General features: G+C 42.1%; 1 protein-coding gene across 8 annotated transcripts in view; it reads left to right on the forward strand.

Annotated features, from left to right (window-relative positions):
• The first annotated feature begins 4,276 nt into the window (after positions 1–4,276).
• Positions 4,277–16,010, forward strand: part of SIRT5 (sirtuin 5) — a 44,937-nt gene continuing 33,203 nt past the window's right edge. For 2 of the 8 annotated variants that reach the window (XM_021665350.2, XM_021665352.2), the window contains exon 1: positions 4,530–4,719. The gene's annotated coding sequence lies outside the window, so the exon portion shown is untranslated. Of the gene's footprint in view, positions 4,299–4,392; positions 4,468–4,526; positions 4,720–16,010 lie in introns of those variants that run through there. The other 6 variants (XM_064362992.1, XM_021665354.2, XM_021665356.2 and 3 more) reach the window with 6 other exon arrangements.

The following is a 16,010-nucleotide window of genomic DNA, read 5'->3' on the forward strand; positions in this document are numbered from 1 at the left end:
CTGTTTCTTCCCTGAGGATGAATCCACTTCCAGGTCCCTGTAGTCCGTGCTCTGTCTTCTAGAAAGCCCCCTTCCCCATTCCCCTGCCAGTTCACCAGATATGCCTTTCTGGTTGTCCCTTGTACCACACATATCCATCATGGGGAGGATGAGCAAGATCAAAGGGCTGTGGACCTGGGTAAGACCAGGACATATGGAAAGTCCCAAGAGTTCCACTGCTTTTTTTCTCATCTTATGTCCAATTCTCCTCCTCTGCTTCCAAAAAAAACTCAGGTGAATGCTCTCTTGAACTTCCACTGAAAAGTAAACAAGGGCAGTAATTCTCAAACTGTCAAGTGCATAGAGTCACCTTGGTATCTGAAAATGCAGATTCTGATGGAGCGTTCTAGAGTAGGGCTTTACATTCGGCATTTCTAAAAAACTTCCAGGTGTTGCTGATGCTGGTGGCTTCAGAATCACACCTGTGTGACATGATGGAAATTTCAAAATCTGGTTAATATTCATTTTATGCCTTTCCAAGAGGGTTGATATATGGTTTCTTTTTCAAGGAGATTGATAAAACAGTACAAAGATGAGGGGGTTGATAGTTGCTAATAACTACTCAGATATTCTTTCAAAGTGAAATGTATAAAGTAATTTCATAATGTAGTCCTGGAAAGAAGTAAATAACAGCAACTGCCTACTGGGTGGTACTGTATGCTAGGCACTATGGTAAATACTCTTCATACCTTATTGCATTTAATCCTGACAATAATGCATTGAGAATGAGCATTATTAGCCCCATCTGAAAGGTGAAAAATCTGAGATTCAAGATGCTGAGACAGAATTGGTGAAGACTGGATTCTTTTTTTTTGAGACAGAGTTTCGCTCTTATCACCCAGGCTAGAGTGCAGTGGTGCAATCTTGGCTCACTGCAACCTCCCGCTTCCGGGTTCAAGCAATTCTCCTGCCTCAGCCTCCCAAGTAGCTGGGATTACAGGCGCGTGCCACTATGCCTGGCTAATTTCGTATTTTTAGTAGAGATGGGGTTTCTCTGTGTTGGTCAGGCTGGCCTCAAACTCCCAACCTCAGGTGATTCACCTGCCTCAGGCTTCCAAACTGCTGGGATTACAGGCATGAGCCACCATGCCCGGGTGAAGACTGGATTCTTAAATCCTGTGTCTTTCAGTCCCACAGAACACCACCTACAACACACTTCTACATCCACTACAGTGATTATCACACTCTCAGTGGAGAAATTGATCAAATCTGTTTATGAAATAAATACAGATCGAATATGTAATAAAATGGACAAATGTCTGCTAAAGTAGATGAAAACCCAAGCTCTTTTCTGTGTGTTTTATGAGGGTGTTTTCGTTCCTACCGCTCTAATAACGTGTCTCAGGGCAGGGTCATTCTTGGTATCGACCATCCCTAGATGTTTATTTCCATATTTATATTTGCACCAGAAGCTTAAAGAGGACAGTTCACCCCTGAGAGACAGCAGTGATAACCAGTAACGTGAGAGATCCCAAGAGGATGTAAAACTCAGGATGGAGGGAGATTCTCTTTTCAGAGTTAAAGCTTGACATGTCTGAATTTCACTGAAGGAAACAGGCAAAATTATTTTCCAGTGTATGTGCTTCTAAACCCTTCCATAAGCTACCCACATGTCCCAGGAAAACCTCTGTAAATAGGATGAGTTATCAATAAACTCTATCTTGCTTATTTAGTTTTTCTTTCGTGCTGCTGTAGACAGACTCATAAACAGAAAGAAAAGGTCATTTGCCTCTTAAATTTTAGTGACAATAGCCAGGCCATTATCCTCTGAGTTTGAGACTGCTTTTCCTGTGAGGTTGTTCATTCATTTATTTAATATGTATTTACTAATTCAGCATCTACTATAAGGGACCCTGAGGTGCTGGGAATACCAAGGGAAGCAAAACAAAACAAAAAGCCACCTTCACAGCCTGGTGGCAGAAACTTTAATCAATACACAGAAATATATTTAAAATCTCAACTGGGTTAAGTGCCATGGTGTTATAGGAGCTTATATTAGAGACAAGGGCCCTCACCTAGTTGGGAGGGAGAAGGGTTTAAGAAGGCTTCCCCTCAGGAGGCTAAGGCAGGAGAATCGCTAGAACCTGGGAGGTGGAGGTTGAAGTGAACTGAGATCTCACCATTGCACTCCAGCCTGGGCAACAAGTGTGAAACTCCGTTTCAAAAAAAAAAAAATTGTCCCTAGAAGGGACAATTGAATTGAGACTGGAAGGATGAGGGGAGTTACTGTGGAGGGAATAGGAAAAGGTCATTCTGGGAAAAGGGAACAGCCATTGTTTTAGAAGGGCAAGGCCATCAAGAAATTAAGCTTGAGTTGCCTGAAAGATGGAAAGGATAGTGGCTGATGTTTCAAGATGAGGAAGCGGCCTGACACTGGTCAGAGAGAGTTGGCTTTCCCAAGCCTGGGAGAAGTATGAGTTCCAGGGCTGGTATGTGGATGGCAGGTGCCTGGATCTCGATGGAATACAATGCCCTAGAAGTGGCAGAACCTGTGAGTGGTGAAGGCTACATATAGAGCCTGTGGACCATGAAAGTTTGCAATAATGGGCACTGTCTCCCTCTTCTTCCAATTGAAAGGATTAACACATAATGGTCAATATGAAAGCACAAAAGAAATGGAATACACTTTAATGAGAAGTGGTAGGTGTAGCGGCTTGGAACCTTGACTTTGGAGCCAAAGCACTTAGATTCAGATCCCAGCTCTACTGTTACTGGTAAACTGCATTCTTTCCCTACTCTGTGTTGGTTGCAAAGAAAGAACAACAACTGGAAAAACAGGCAAGCAGGTTTCATTTCTGGGCAGAAATGGAGAAGGAGTACACTTTCACTCTACAGACCCCCTTCTTCCAGAGCTTTGGGAAGCGGGGGAACTGTAAGGCCTTAGACGTGGAGTGGGGAGGCATGCAAGCATATGCAGGGAGGAAGGCCAGATGCATCATAAGCATCATCTTCATACAATGCACCATCAGAGAATGGCGGTGATTCTCTTCTATGGGTGGAGAGTTGAGCATATATTAATCATCTAAAAGTAACAAGGGATAGCTGGTTCTGGTTTGCTCTGGTTCCTAGTAGGCCTTATCTTTCTCTGGTACTTGACAAAGGGCAGTGAAGCTCCCAGGCCAACTGCAGTTCTTTTAAGCTAGTTCACCTATAAAGAGACTAGGAAAAAACAAACAAAAAAACGGTTTAAGAAACAATGAGCATTTTGAGCTGTCTTGTTTAAGAAAATAATGAGCTCTCTGTTTTGCCGTCTGAGCGATTTCTCCAGGACTGCCCTAGTAACACTACTATTCAACAGTTTTGTGCTTTGAGCAGTTAATTGACCTCCCTGGGCCTCAGTTTCCCCACCCATAAAATGGGGATAACAGTACCTATTTCATCAGGTGGTGGGGACGATTTAAATGGGTTACTACATGTGAAGTTCTTAAAACTGTCTGGCTCAGAGGAAACACTTTACACCTTAGGGGAAAAAACAGCAGCCAGATGGGAGCCCCTCCCCAATTTTGTTACTCCATAAAACCCTGAGTTGTTGGTAACACCTGCTGGAGTGAGAGGGGCCTCAGTATGGGCTGATTTTCTAGCCAAAGTATGGGAAGTGGTTGACATCTTAGGTAGGCAAAAAATGTTAATGTAACATTTTTGGCCCCCAAGTTCTTCAGACCACTTCCCTTTCTAGTTCACTGACATGCCCGCAAGCAATTCCACTCTGCCAAGTGGTGCTGGTGGTAAGTCCGGATCCAACAAAAGGAAATACTCTGATTTTAAGGGAACGGTGACATGCGGAGCCGACTGAGTCACCGGGTCCCAGAGCCACGGAAGGCTCTCAGCTCAGCAGTCAGAGTGCACTCGTCTTTGCGTTCGAGGTTAGGTGGGCTAGCCTGGGAACCAACTCACCTTCATTTGAAATCGTTTCAGGGAAAATAACATCAACACTTAAAATCCCCTGTTCTGAATTTGTGATCCAGCTGTTTCCTGAAGGAAGAAGCAAAGCCGGTAGTAACTCACTACATATTTGGGCAGTGGAATGAACCTTGGAAGCTGTCAAAGACCAAGCAAGTCACTGCGCCTCCGCCCACCCCAAATAAAGAAAAACAGACAATCCTTCAGTTATAAAGAAGACCAGGGCATCGCCCCTCCGCTCCGGAGTGGGACCGCGCCAGGGTCTCCGGTAGGGGCCGCTGTAGCCGAGCAGGACGCTGAGCCACTCTGCCCCGCCGCCTCCTCCCCGGTTCCCGCGCCGCCGCGCTCGCCTCCCGCAGGTGCGTCTCTGCCCCCGCGGCCTCCCCACCTCGGGCTCCGGGGTCCCGACTCAGCACAGCTCCCTCGGGGCTGCGCGCACCGCCCAGAGTCTGCAGCCAGCTCCCCAAGCGGAGGCGGTGCCAGTTCGAGCTGCGCATGCGCGGCCCAGCAGCTGCCCCGCTGTCCCGGGTGGGTGATTGGGACGCGGTTGGGGGAAGGGATGTGGGGGATGGTGGGTGGGCGCGGATGGCCGAGAAGGAGGCACCGCGGGGGGCGAGGCGCGGGAAACGGTCTTCGGGTGTGCTAGCTGCCCTAGGTGAGGCGTCGGCGGCAGCACGTGCACGGCCCAAGGTCTTTAGAGCTCTGCGAGTGGGCGTCGTTGCGGCTGGAGATCAGGGAGCCGGCAGGAAACGGAGTTGGAAAGTAATCCCACCCGAGCAGGTGGGCCTGGGAGGCCTTTGTGCCTGGGAGCCCGGAGAGGGCTCCAAAGAGAGCCTTTCGTTTTGGAAAGGTCGTCCTGGTCACTGCAGCAGCCAGGTTGACGGAGGAACCTGGCCGGGGTGGAGGCAGTGGGCGTGGAGAGGGGTAGGATTCCGGACGTAGTTTGAAGGTGGAGCCGTCAGGATCTGTTGAACAGCTTAGCTATGGGGCGTGCGAGAAGGGAAGGCTGAGGGCCTAGTCCCTGGGCCCGAATAGCAGCCGGGAGGATGTGCCTCTGTGCTTCGGGAGGAGGCGGCTTGAGCACCGCTCTGCAGCTCAGGCTTTCCCCCGTGGAGTGGAACCTGCCTGTGGGATACAGGGGGCGGAGAGGTGGCGTGCAGTCTGGCGCTCTGGAAAGATGGGAGATCCAGACGGGCAGGGCCAGAAGGGGGAACGAGGAAAACCTGGAGAGGGTGGCTCCCAGAAGCCCGAGAAAGTGATGAACTGGGTCAGAGGCCGCGTTTGAACAAATAGTAGGTTGGAGACGACCTTGAGGAAAGTAGTGACGCAACGGCAGGGAATGGGGCTCCCTAGTGGAGACACCTGGGACTGGTTGATTGCATGTATTTAGCTCATAGGCGTTCAAAAGTATTTATTGGGAGCCTGTACAACTTTTTGCAGTTAATTGCATTATACTTAGCATGTATTTTTTTCTGTTGCCATTTTTCTTATTGACAAATAATTTGTATATTTATATGGTACAATGTGATGCTTTGATACACATACATTGTAGAAAGATTAAATCAAGCTAATTGACATATCCATCACCTCACTTGCTTATTTTTTGTGGTAAAAATCTACTCTCCTGGAAATATACATCATCAACCATGGTCACCGTGCTGTGTAGTAGAACACTAAAACTTATTCCTCTTATCTAACTAAAACTTTGTATCTTTTGACCAACATGCCTCCCTTCCCCATCTGTTCTCCCCCAGGAGCTTGATAACCATCATTCTACTCTGCTTCTATGAGTTCAACTTTTTTAGACTCCTAAGTGTTTAAGTGAGATCACATGCTCTTTGTCCTTCTGTGCTTGGATTATTTTACGTGGCCTAATGGGCCTCCAGGTTCATCCATGTTGTTGCAAATGACAGAATTGCCATTTCTTTTAAGGCTACAGAATTCCATTGTATATATGTGCCACATTTTCTTTATCCAGTCCTCAGTTGATGTATACTTAGTTGCTTCTATATCTTGGTTATTGTGACTAATGCTGAAAAGAACATGGGAGTGCTGATATCTCTACAACATACTGATTTCAGTTCCTTTGTATATATACCCAGAAGTAGGATTTCTGGATCATATGGTAATTCTATTTTTGGATTTTTGCGGAGCCTCCATACTGCTTTTGAAAATGACTGTACTAATTTACATTCCCACCAACAGTGCGCCAGGGTTCCCTTTTCTGCACATTCTGGACAACACTTTTTATCTTTCATCTTTTTTATAATAGCCATTTTAACAAGCATGAGGTGATAGCTCAGTGTGATTTAATTTGAATTTCCCTGGTGATTAGAGATGTTGGGCATTTTTCGTATATTTGTTGACCATTCATATGTCTTTTGAGAAATAACTGTTCAGGTAATTTGTCCATTTTTTAATTGGGTTATGTGTCTTTTTGTTTGTTTATTTTTTGTTTTTGCTATTGAGTTTTTTTAGTTTCTTATATATTTATATATATTTTATATATAAGCCTCTTATCAGATGTATGCTTTGCAAATATTTTCTCCCAGTTTACGGGTTGTCTCTTCACTCTGTTAATTATTTTCTTTGCTATGCAGAGGCTTTTTAATTTGATGCAATCCCATTGGTCTTTTTTTTTATTGCATTTTAGGTTTTGGGGTACATGTGAAGACCATATAAGATTCTTGCATAGGTACACACATGGCGGTGTGGTTTGCTGCCTTCCTCCCCATCACCTATATCTGGCATTTCTCCCGATGTCATCACTCCCCAACTCCCGACCCCCCACTGTCCCTCCCCTATTTCCCCCAACAGACCCCAGTGCGTGATGCTCCTCTCCCTGTGTCCATGTGTTCTCATTGTTCAACACCCGCCTATGAGTGAGAACATGCGGTGTTTGATTTTCCGTTAGTTTGCTGAGAATGATGGTTTCCAGGTTCATCCATGTCCCTACAAAGGACACGAACTGATCGTTTTTGATGGCCACATAGTATTCCATGGTGTATGTGTGCCACATTTTCCCTATCCAGTCTATCGTCGACGGGCATTTGGGTTGGTTCCAAGTCTTTGCTATTGTAAATAGTGCCATAATGAACATTCGTGTGCATGAGTCCTTATATTAGAACTATTTATAATACTTTGGATATATACCCAGTAATGGGATTGCTGGGTCAAATGGAATTTCTATTTCTAGGTCCTTGAGGAATCGCCACACTGTCTTCCACAATGGTTGAACTAATTTACACTCCCACCAACAGTGTTAAAGCTTTCCTATTTCTCCATATCCTCTCCAGCATCGGTCTCCAGATTTTTTAATGATCGCCATTCTAACTGGTGTGTGATGGTATCTCAATGTAGTTTTGGTTTGCATTTCTCTAATGACCAATGATGATAAGCATTTTTTCATATGTTTCTTGGCCTCATATATGTCTTCTTTTGTAAAGTGTTCATATCTTTTGCCCACTTTTGAATGGGCTTGTTTTTTTCTTGTAAATCTGTTTTAGTTCTTTGTAGATTCTGGATATCAGCCCTTTGTCAGATGAGTAGATTGCAAACGTTTTTTTCCCATTCTGTTGGTTGCCAATTCACTCTAATGACTGTTTCTTTTGCTGAGCAGAAGCTGTGGAGTTTTGTTAGGTCCCATTTGTCTATTTTGGCTTTTGCTGCCATTGCTTTTGGTGTTTTAGTCATGAAGTCCTTGGGTAGGCCTATGTCCTGAATGGTTTTGCCTAGATTTTCTTCTAGGGATTTTATGGTGTTAGGTCTTATGTTTAAGTCTTTAATCCATCTGGAGTCAATTTTAGTGTAAGGTGTCAGGAAGGGGTCCAGTTTCTACTTTCTGCACATGGCTAGCCGGTTTTCCCAACACCACTTATTAAACAGGGCCTCCTTTCCCCATTGCTTGTTTTTGTCAGGTTTGTCAAAGATCAGATGGTTGTAGATGTGTGGGATTGCCTCTGAGGCCTCTGTTCTGTTCCATTGGTCTATATCTCTGTTTTGGTACCAGTACCATGCTGTTTTGATTACTGTAGCCTTGTAGTATAGTTTGATGTCCGGTAGTGTGATGCCTCCCGCTTTGTTCTTTTTGCTTAGAATTGACTTGGCTTTGCGGGCTCTCTTTTGGTTCCATATGAAGTTTAAGGTGGTTTTTTCCAGTTCTGTGAAGAAGGTCATTAGTAGCTTGATGGGGATAGCGTTGAATCTGTAAATTACTTTGGGCAGTATGGCCATTTTCACGATATTGATTCTTCCTAACTATGAACATGGAATGTTTCTCCATCTGTTTGTGCCCTCTCTTATTTCGTTGAGCAGTGGTTTGTAGTTGTCCTTGAAGAGGTCCTTTATGTTCCTTGTTAGTTGTATTCCTAGGTATTTTATTCTCTTTGTAGCAATTATGAATGGCAGTTCGTTCTTGATTTGGCTGTCTTTAATTCTGTTATTGGTGTATAGGAATGCTTTTGATTTTTGCACACTGATTTTGTATCCTGAGACTTTGCTGAAGTTGCTTATCAGTTTCAGGAGATTTTGGGCTGAGGTGATGGGGTCTTCTAGATATACAATCATGTCGTCTGCTAATAGAGACAATTTGACTTTCTCCTTTCCTAATTGAATATCCTTTATTTCTTTTTCTTGCCTGATTGCTCTGGCTAGAACTTCCAGTACTATATTGAATAGGAGTGGTGAGAGAGGGCATCCTTGTCTAGTGCCAGATTTCAAAGGGAATGCTTCCAGTTTTTGCCCATTCAGTATGATATTGGCTGTTGGTTTGTCATAAATAGCTTTTATTATTTTGAGATACGTTCCATCGATACCTAGTTTATTGAGGGTTTTTAGCATAAAGGGCTGTTGAATTTTGTCGAAGGCCTTCTCTGCATCAATTGAGATAATCATGTGGTTTTTGTCTTTGGTTCTGTTTATGTGGTGAATTACATTTATAGACTTGCGTATAGTGAACCAGCCTTGCATCCCCGGGATGAATCCTACTTGATCATGGTGGATAAGCTTTTTGATGTGCTGTTTTAATCGGCTTGCCAGTATTTTATTGAAGATGTTTGCATCTATGTTCATCATGGATATTGGCCTGTAGTTTTCTTTTCTTGTTGAGTCTCTGCCGGGTTTTGGTATCAGGATGATGTTGGTCTCATAAAATGATTTGGGAAGGATTCCCTCTTTTTGGATTATTTGGAATAGTTTCAGAAGGAATGGTACCAGTTCCTCTTTGTATGTCTGGTAGAATTCGGCTGTGAACCCATCTGGACCTGGGCTTTTTTTGGGTGGTAGGCTCTTAATTGCTGTCTCGACTTCAGACCTTGTTATTGGTCTATTCAGGATTTCGACTTCTTCCTGGTTTAGGCTTGGGAGGAGGCACGTTTCCAGGAATTTATCCATTTCTTCCAAGTTTTCTAGTTTATGTGCATAGAGTTGTTTGTAATAATCTCTGATGGTGGTTTGAATTTCTGTGCCATCTGTGGTGATATCACCTTTCTCGTTTTTTTATTGCATCTATTTGGTTATTCTCTCTTTTCTTTTTTATTAATCTGGCTTGTGGTCTGTCTATTTTGTTGATATTTTCAAAAAAACCAGCTTCTGGATTTATTGATTTTTTGAAGGGTTTTTCGTGTCTCTATCTCCTTCAATTCTGCTTTGATCTTTGTTATTTCTTGTCTTCTGCTAGGTTTTGAGTTTTTTTGATCTTGCTCCTCTAGCTCTTTCAATTTTGACAATAGGGTGTCAATTTTAGATCTCTCCTTTCTTGTCATGTGGGCATTTATTGCTATATATTTTCCTCTAGAGACTTCTTTAAATGTATCCCAGAGATTCTGGTATGTGGTGTCTTCATTCTCGTTGGTTTTGAAGAACATCTTTATTTCTGCCTTGATATCATTGTTTATCTAGTCAACATTCAAGAGAAAGTTGTTCAGTTTCCATGAAGCTGTGTGGTTCTGGGTTGGTTTCTGAATTCTGAGTTCTAACTTGATTGCACTGTGGTCTGAGAGACTGTTTGTTATGGTTTCCGTTCTTTTGCATTTGCTGTGGAGTGATTTACTTCCAATTATGTGGTCAATTTTAGAGTAGGTGTGATGTGGTACTGAGAAGAATGTATATTCTGTGGATTTGGGGTGGAGAGTTCTGTAAATGTCTATTAGGTTTGCTTGGTCCAGGTCTGAGTTCAAGTCCTGGATATCCTTGTCAATTTTCTGTCTCGTTGATCTGTCTAATATTGACAATGGTGTGTTGAACTCTCCCACTATTATTGTGTGGGAGTCTAAGTCTCTTTGTAAGTCATTAAGAACTTGCCTTATGTATCTGGGTGCTCCTGTATTAGGTGCATATATATTTAGGATCATTAGCTCTTTTTGTTGCATTGATCCTTTTACCATTATGTAATGTTCTTCTTTGTCTGTTTTGATCTTTGTTGCTTTAAAGTCTATTTTATCAGAGATGAGAATTGCAACTCCTGCTTTTTTTTGCACTCCATTTGCTTGGTAAATCTTCTCCATCCCTTTATTTTGAGCCTTTGTGTATCCTTCCTTGTGAGGTGGGTTTCCTGGATACAGCACACTGATGGGTTTTGGCTTTTTATCCAATTTGCCTGTCTGTGTCTTTTGATTGGGGCATTTAGTCCATTTACGTTTAGGGTTAATATTGTTATGTGCGAATTTGATACTGCCATTTTGTTGCTAACTGGCTGTTTTGCCCATTGGTTGATGCAGATTCTTCATTGTGTTGATGCTCTTTACCATTTGGTGTGTTTTTGGAGTGGCTGGTACTGGTTGTTCTTTTCTATGTGTAGTGCCCCTTTCAGGAGCTCTTGTAAAGCCAGTCTGGTGGTGATGATATCTCTGAGTACTTGCTTGTTCACAAAGGATTTTATTTTTCCTTCACTTATGAAGCTTAGTTTGGCTGGATATGAAATTCTGGGTTGAAAGTTCTTTTCTTTAAGGATGTTGAATATCGGCCCCTACTCTCTTCTGGCTTGTAGGGTTTCTGCTGAGAGATCTGCTGTGAGTCTGTTGGGCTTCCCTTTGTGGGTAACCCAACCTTTCTCTCTGGCTGCCCTTAGCATTTTTTCCTTCATTTCAACTCTGGTGAATCTGACGATTATGTGCCTTGGGGTTTCTCTTCTAGAGGAATATCTTTGTGGTGTTCTCTGTATTTCCTGGACTTGAATATTGGCCTGCCTTGCTAGGTTGGGGAAGTTTTCCTGGATAATATCCTGAAGAGTATTTTCCAGCTTGGATGCATTCTCTTCATCACATTCAGGTACACCTATCAAATGTAGATTAGGTCTTTTCACATAGTCCCATATTTCTTGTTGACTTTGTTCATTCCTTTTTACCCTGTTTTCTCTAATCTTGCCTTCTCGTTTTATTTCATTGAGTTGATCTTCGACCTCTGATAGCCTTTCTTCTGCTTGGTCAATTCGGCTGTTGAAACTTGTGCATGCTTCACGAAGTTCTCGTGTTGTGTTTTTCAACTCCATCAATTCACTTATATTCCTCTCTAAGTTGTCCATTCTTGTTAGCATTTCGTCAAATCTTTTTTCAACGTTCTTAGTTTCTTTGCATTGGGTTCGAACATGTTCCTTTAGCTCACGGAAGTATCTTATTACCCACTTTCTGAAGGCTGATTCTGTCATTTCATCACACTCATTCTCCCTCCAGTCTTGTTCCCTTGCTGGTGAGGAGTTGTGATCCCTTGTAGGAGGAGAGGTGTTCTGGTTTCGGGTGTTTTCATCCTTTTTGCGCTGGTTTCTTCCCATCTTTGTGGATTTATCCACCTGTTGGCTTTGTAGTTGTTGACTTTCTGATTGGGTCTCTGAGTGGACGTTCTGTTTGTTGTTGATGAAGTTATTTCTGTTTCTTAGTTTTCCTTTTTAACTGTCTGGCCTCTCTGCTGTAGGACTGCTGAGGTCCACTCCAGGCCCTGCTTGCCTGGGGATCACTTGCAGCAGCTGCCGAACAGTAAAGGTTGCTACCAGTTTCTTCTTCTGCTTTGTCCCAGAAGGATACCTGCCAAATGTCAGTCTGAGCTCTGCTTTATGAGATGACTCTTTGGATATATGGGGGTCGGGAGCTGCTTGAGGAAACAGTCCTTTATATTAGCTCAGGTGCTGAGCTGTGAGCCCCATTGTTCATTCAGAGCTGCTGGGCTGGTAAATTTAAGTCTGCAGCAGCAGAACTCATAAACCCCCCCCTTTTTTTTTCCAGGTGTTCTTTCCCAGGGAGTTAGGGCTTTATGAGTTTCCACTGTACTGCTGCCTTTTTTTTTTCTTCAGGGCTGCCCTGCCCACAAGGAAGGAGCCTAGTCACTCAGCCTGCAGAAGCTTCGCTGAGCTGCTGTAGGCTCCGCCCAGCGGCCGTGTGAACTTCCCTGCAGTCCTGTTTAAATGGGTGTAGTTAGAGCTGCTTCCGCAATGTTGGCCTGCCTCTGTAATCACGGACTTTCTCTGTAATGGCGGGTTGCCACAGCAACGGCAGGCTGCCTCAGTAATGGCTGATGCCCCTCCCCCACAGAGCTGGACCGTCCCGGGTTCAGCTGTGCTTGCTGTGAAACTCTGAATCCAGAGCGTTTCCAATTGCTGTTTTTTTGTTTTTGTTTTTGTTTTTGTTGGGGTGGGACCAGCCGGGCCTGATCTCTTGGCTCCCTGCCTCAGAGCCTTTTATTTTTTCGTTGAACAGTTGGCCCTCTCCCAGGTGTCCTGGTCGCCTGTTGAATAGGCGCCGGAATCTGTGTGATTTCCCGTGCGGCGACCCACTGCGCTGCTGAAACCATGGCTCTGAGATTCGTGGTGCTTTTTTTGCCTGGAAGTCTCCTGGCCTGGCTCCCTGTTTCAGCTCCCCTTGCTGGCTAAGTGGGAACACAGTCCCGTTTACTCTGCACTGGGAACGGCTGCGCCGGGACACAGGCAAAACAGCCGCGCTGGCCAAAACAGCCGCACCGGCCAAAACAGCCACGCTGGCGACCCATGGGGCTCCTCCGCCTGCGAATCTCCTGGTCTGTGGGCAATAAAAATCCGTCTGGAAATGCAGCGTCCACTCACCCTCTGCACTTTCACTCGGAGCTGCAATCCTGACTGGATATAACCGGCCATCTTCTATTTTAATTCGATATCATTTATTGAGGAGACTTTCCCCATTGTCTGTTCTTAACACCTTTGTTAAAAAATCAATGGACTGCAAATACATGGGCTTATTTCTGGGCATTTTATCCTGTTCCATTGGTTGATGTGACCATTTTTATGCCAGTACCATGCAGTTTTGTTTACAATAGCCTTATAATATATCTTGAGATTAGGGAGTATGATGCCTTTGGCTTTGTTCCTTTTACTCAAGACTGCTTTGGCTATTTAGGGTCTTTTGCAATTCCATATGAACTTTAGGATTGCTTTTTCTATTTCTGTGAAAAATGATATTGGAATTTTGATAGAGATTACGTTAAATCTGTAGATTGCTTTGGGTAGTATGGACATTTTAACAACCATTAATTATTCTAATCCATGAACATAGGATACCTTTACATTCATTTATGTCTCTTTTTTCACATCAGTGTTTTATAGTTTTCAGTGTACAGGTCTTTTACCTCTTTGGTTAAATTTACCTGAAGTGATTTTTTTTTTTAATGCTATTATAAATAGAATTGTTTTCTTAATTTCTTTTTCATATGGTTTGTTGTTAGTGTATAAAAACACCACTGATTTTTATATGTTGATTTTGTATCCTGCAACTTCCTTGAATTTATTTATTCATCCTAACAGGTTTTTCTGGTGGAGTCCTTAGGGTATTCTGTATATAAAATTATATTATCCTCAAACAGGGATCATGCTGATAACATGATCTTACATATAGAAATCTCACATATCTTATATATGTCTCTATATATTACATATATATTTTATATATCCCTATATATTTCTCTGTATATCTTATATACATTGATATTACATATCTATATTTTATATACATATCTATATTATATATAGATCTTATATAGAAAAAACTTATATCTAGAAGAATGCTTCCGTTCCTATTTGGATGACTCTTACTTCCATTCTTTGCATAATTTCTCTGGCTAGGACATAGACTACTACACTGAATAGACATTGTGAGAGTGGGCATCATTGTCTTGTTCCTGATCTTAGAAGAAAAGCATTCAACTTTTTACTGTTGAGTACAATTTAGCTGAGGGTTTATCATATTTGGTCTTATTGTGTCACAGTACATTCTTTCTATACTTATTTTATTGAGAGTTTTTATTATGAAAGGATGTTGAATTTTGTCACATGCTTTTGCTACATCTATTGAGATGATCATACAGTTTTTGTCTTTCATTTTGTTAAAATGGTATATCTCATTTATTCATTTATTTATGTTGAGCCATCTTTGCATTCCAGGGATAAATCTCAATCATGATGAATAATCCTTTTAATGTGCCAGTGAATTCAGTTTGTTAGTATTTTGTTGAGGATTTTTGCATCTGTGTTCATTGGAGATATTGGTCTGTAGTTTTTCTTCCTGTAGCATCCTTGTCTGGCTTTGGTATCAGGGTAATACTGGCCTCCTAAAATGAGTTTAGAAGTATTTCCTCCACTTTAGTTTTTTAGAAGGGTGTGAAAAGGATTGGTATTAGTTCTTTAAATATTTGGTAGAATTCAGGTCATCAGTGAAGCCATCGGGTCCTGGGTTTTCTGTAAATTTTTTTACCTCAAATTCCTGATATAATCTTTCACTTCTGTCTTTCAGAATTGGTACCGTACCCTCTCTTTTTCACAGAGAACATACAGGCTTAAAAAAAATTTGTTACATGAGTTTCAGATTTCATGAAAAAAAGCATCATTAAGTGACATAGCTTAGATTAGTGTCAGTTTATAAGAACCTGCCTAGCACCCAGAAAACTCCCAATGACTGATCAATGAGTTTATTTCCTCCCCCAAGGCCTCTTTTCTCACCTGGAAGATAAAATCAAGGCAGGAGTCTTCACCAATCTGGGATGGATAACCTGAGTCCTTTGTCCTCTGACTCTCACAGTGGTGCCCCGTCATCCTTCTGACATTGCTTCTAAATTTGAACAGGGTTGTAACCTTGTGGAAACTAGAACCACTGCCTGCCCTGACCCCCTAGAAAAGCAGATAATGTCGGCACAGAGGATGTTTTCAATGAAGACTTTGTAGTAGTATCTTTAAAGCCTATTTAATAGCAAATACTAAGTTGTATTTAGACTTTTAGTCTTAAAATGCTTTGTAGTAGCAAATAAAGACTAAGAAAATAGTCTTAGGTTGTGAACATTTACGATCTTAGAAATAATTCCAGGTGACATTGTTCTTAATTTCTTTTAAATTCCTAATGACTTTTATAATTCTACTTTCATGCCTAAGAAAAAGTATGACAGTTTATTCAGTGTATTTTTAAAATTATTTTACAGTAAGTAGTAATGTTTTCTAACATGTAAAAACCTACAGAAGAAAAAATAAATTTTTGTCTCAAGAAGTCTGGATTATATTGGTGTCTCTAGAGTCAAAGCTATTAGAAAGCAACAGTGGAGACAACCATATTCATCTTTGGGAGAAATAACTAAAGATACGTATTAAGCTCAAGATGATAGCCTAAGTAACTTCATGCAACATATAAGAAGCTTTTAGTTCCAGTTAGGCAGAATTCAGAGTTTTAATCTTCATAATTTTCAATACATGCAAGTTTAATAATTGTCATCTATAACAGTATTTTTAAAGCTTCATGCACGAATTATTGAAGCTGTGTGATAAGAATATAAGGGTTCCCTATACTATACTGTTTATTTTTGTATATGTTTAAGTTTTTTCCGATTTTAACAAAAAAACCCAAGAACTATCGTAACACCTCATTTGTTCCTTACTGAGTTTTCCAGGTACATTGAAGTTTGTTGAAAGCTTATCATGCCCATGCTAGTTGAAGATCATGGCAAACCATCTTCCTCAAACTTTCTTTAAATCTAGCACTGGGGTGATATTTATGTTGGTTAGATGTCACCATTGTCACTGAGTCTGTGAGCTGCTCACCAGAGTGGCTGCTTGGGCTCATGGGTCTGTCCAC

The sequence above is a fragment of the Aotus nancymaae genome, unplaced genomic scaffold, assembly GCF_030222135.1.
Source record: "Aotus nancymaae isolate 86718 unplaced genomic scaffold, 86718_ANA_hifiasm-v0.15.2.pri h1tg000051l, whole genome shotgun sequence".
Classification (NCBI taxonomy): domain Eukaryota; kingdom Metazoa; phylum Chordata; class Mammalia; order Primates; family Aotidae; genus Aotus; species Aotus nancymaae.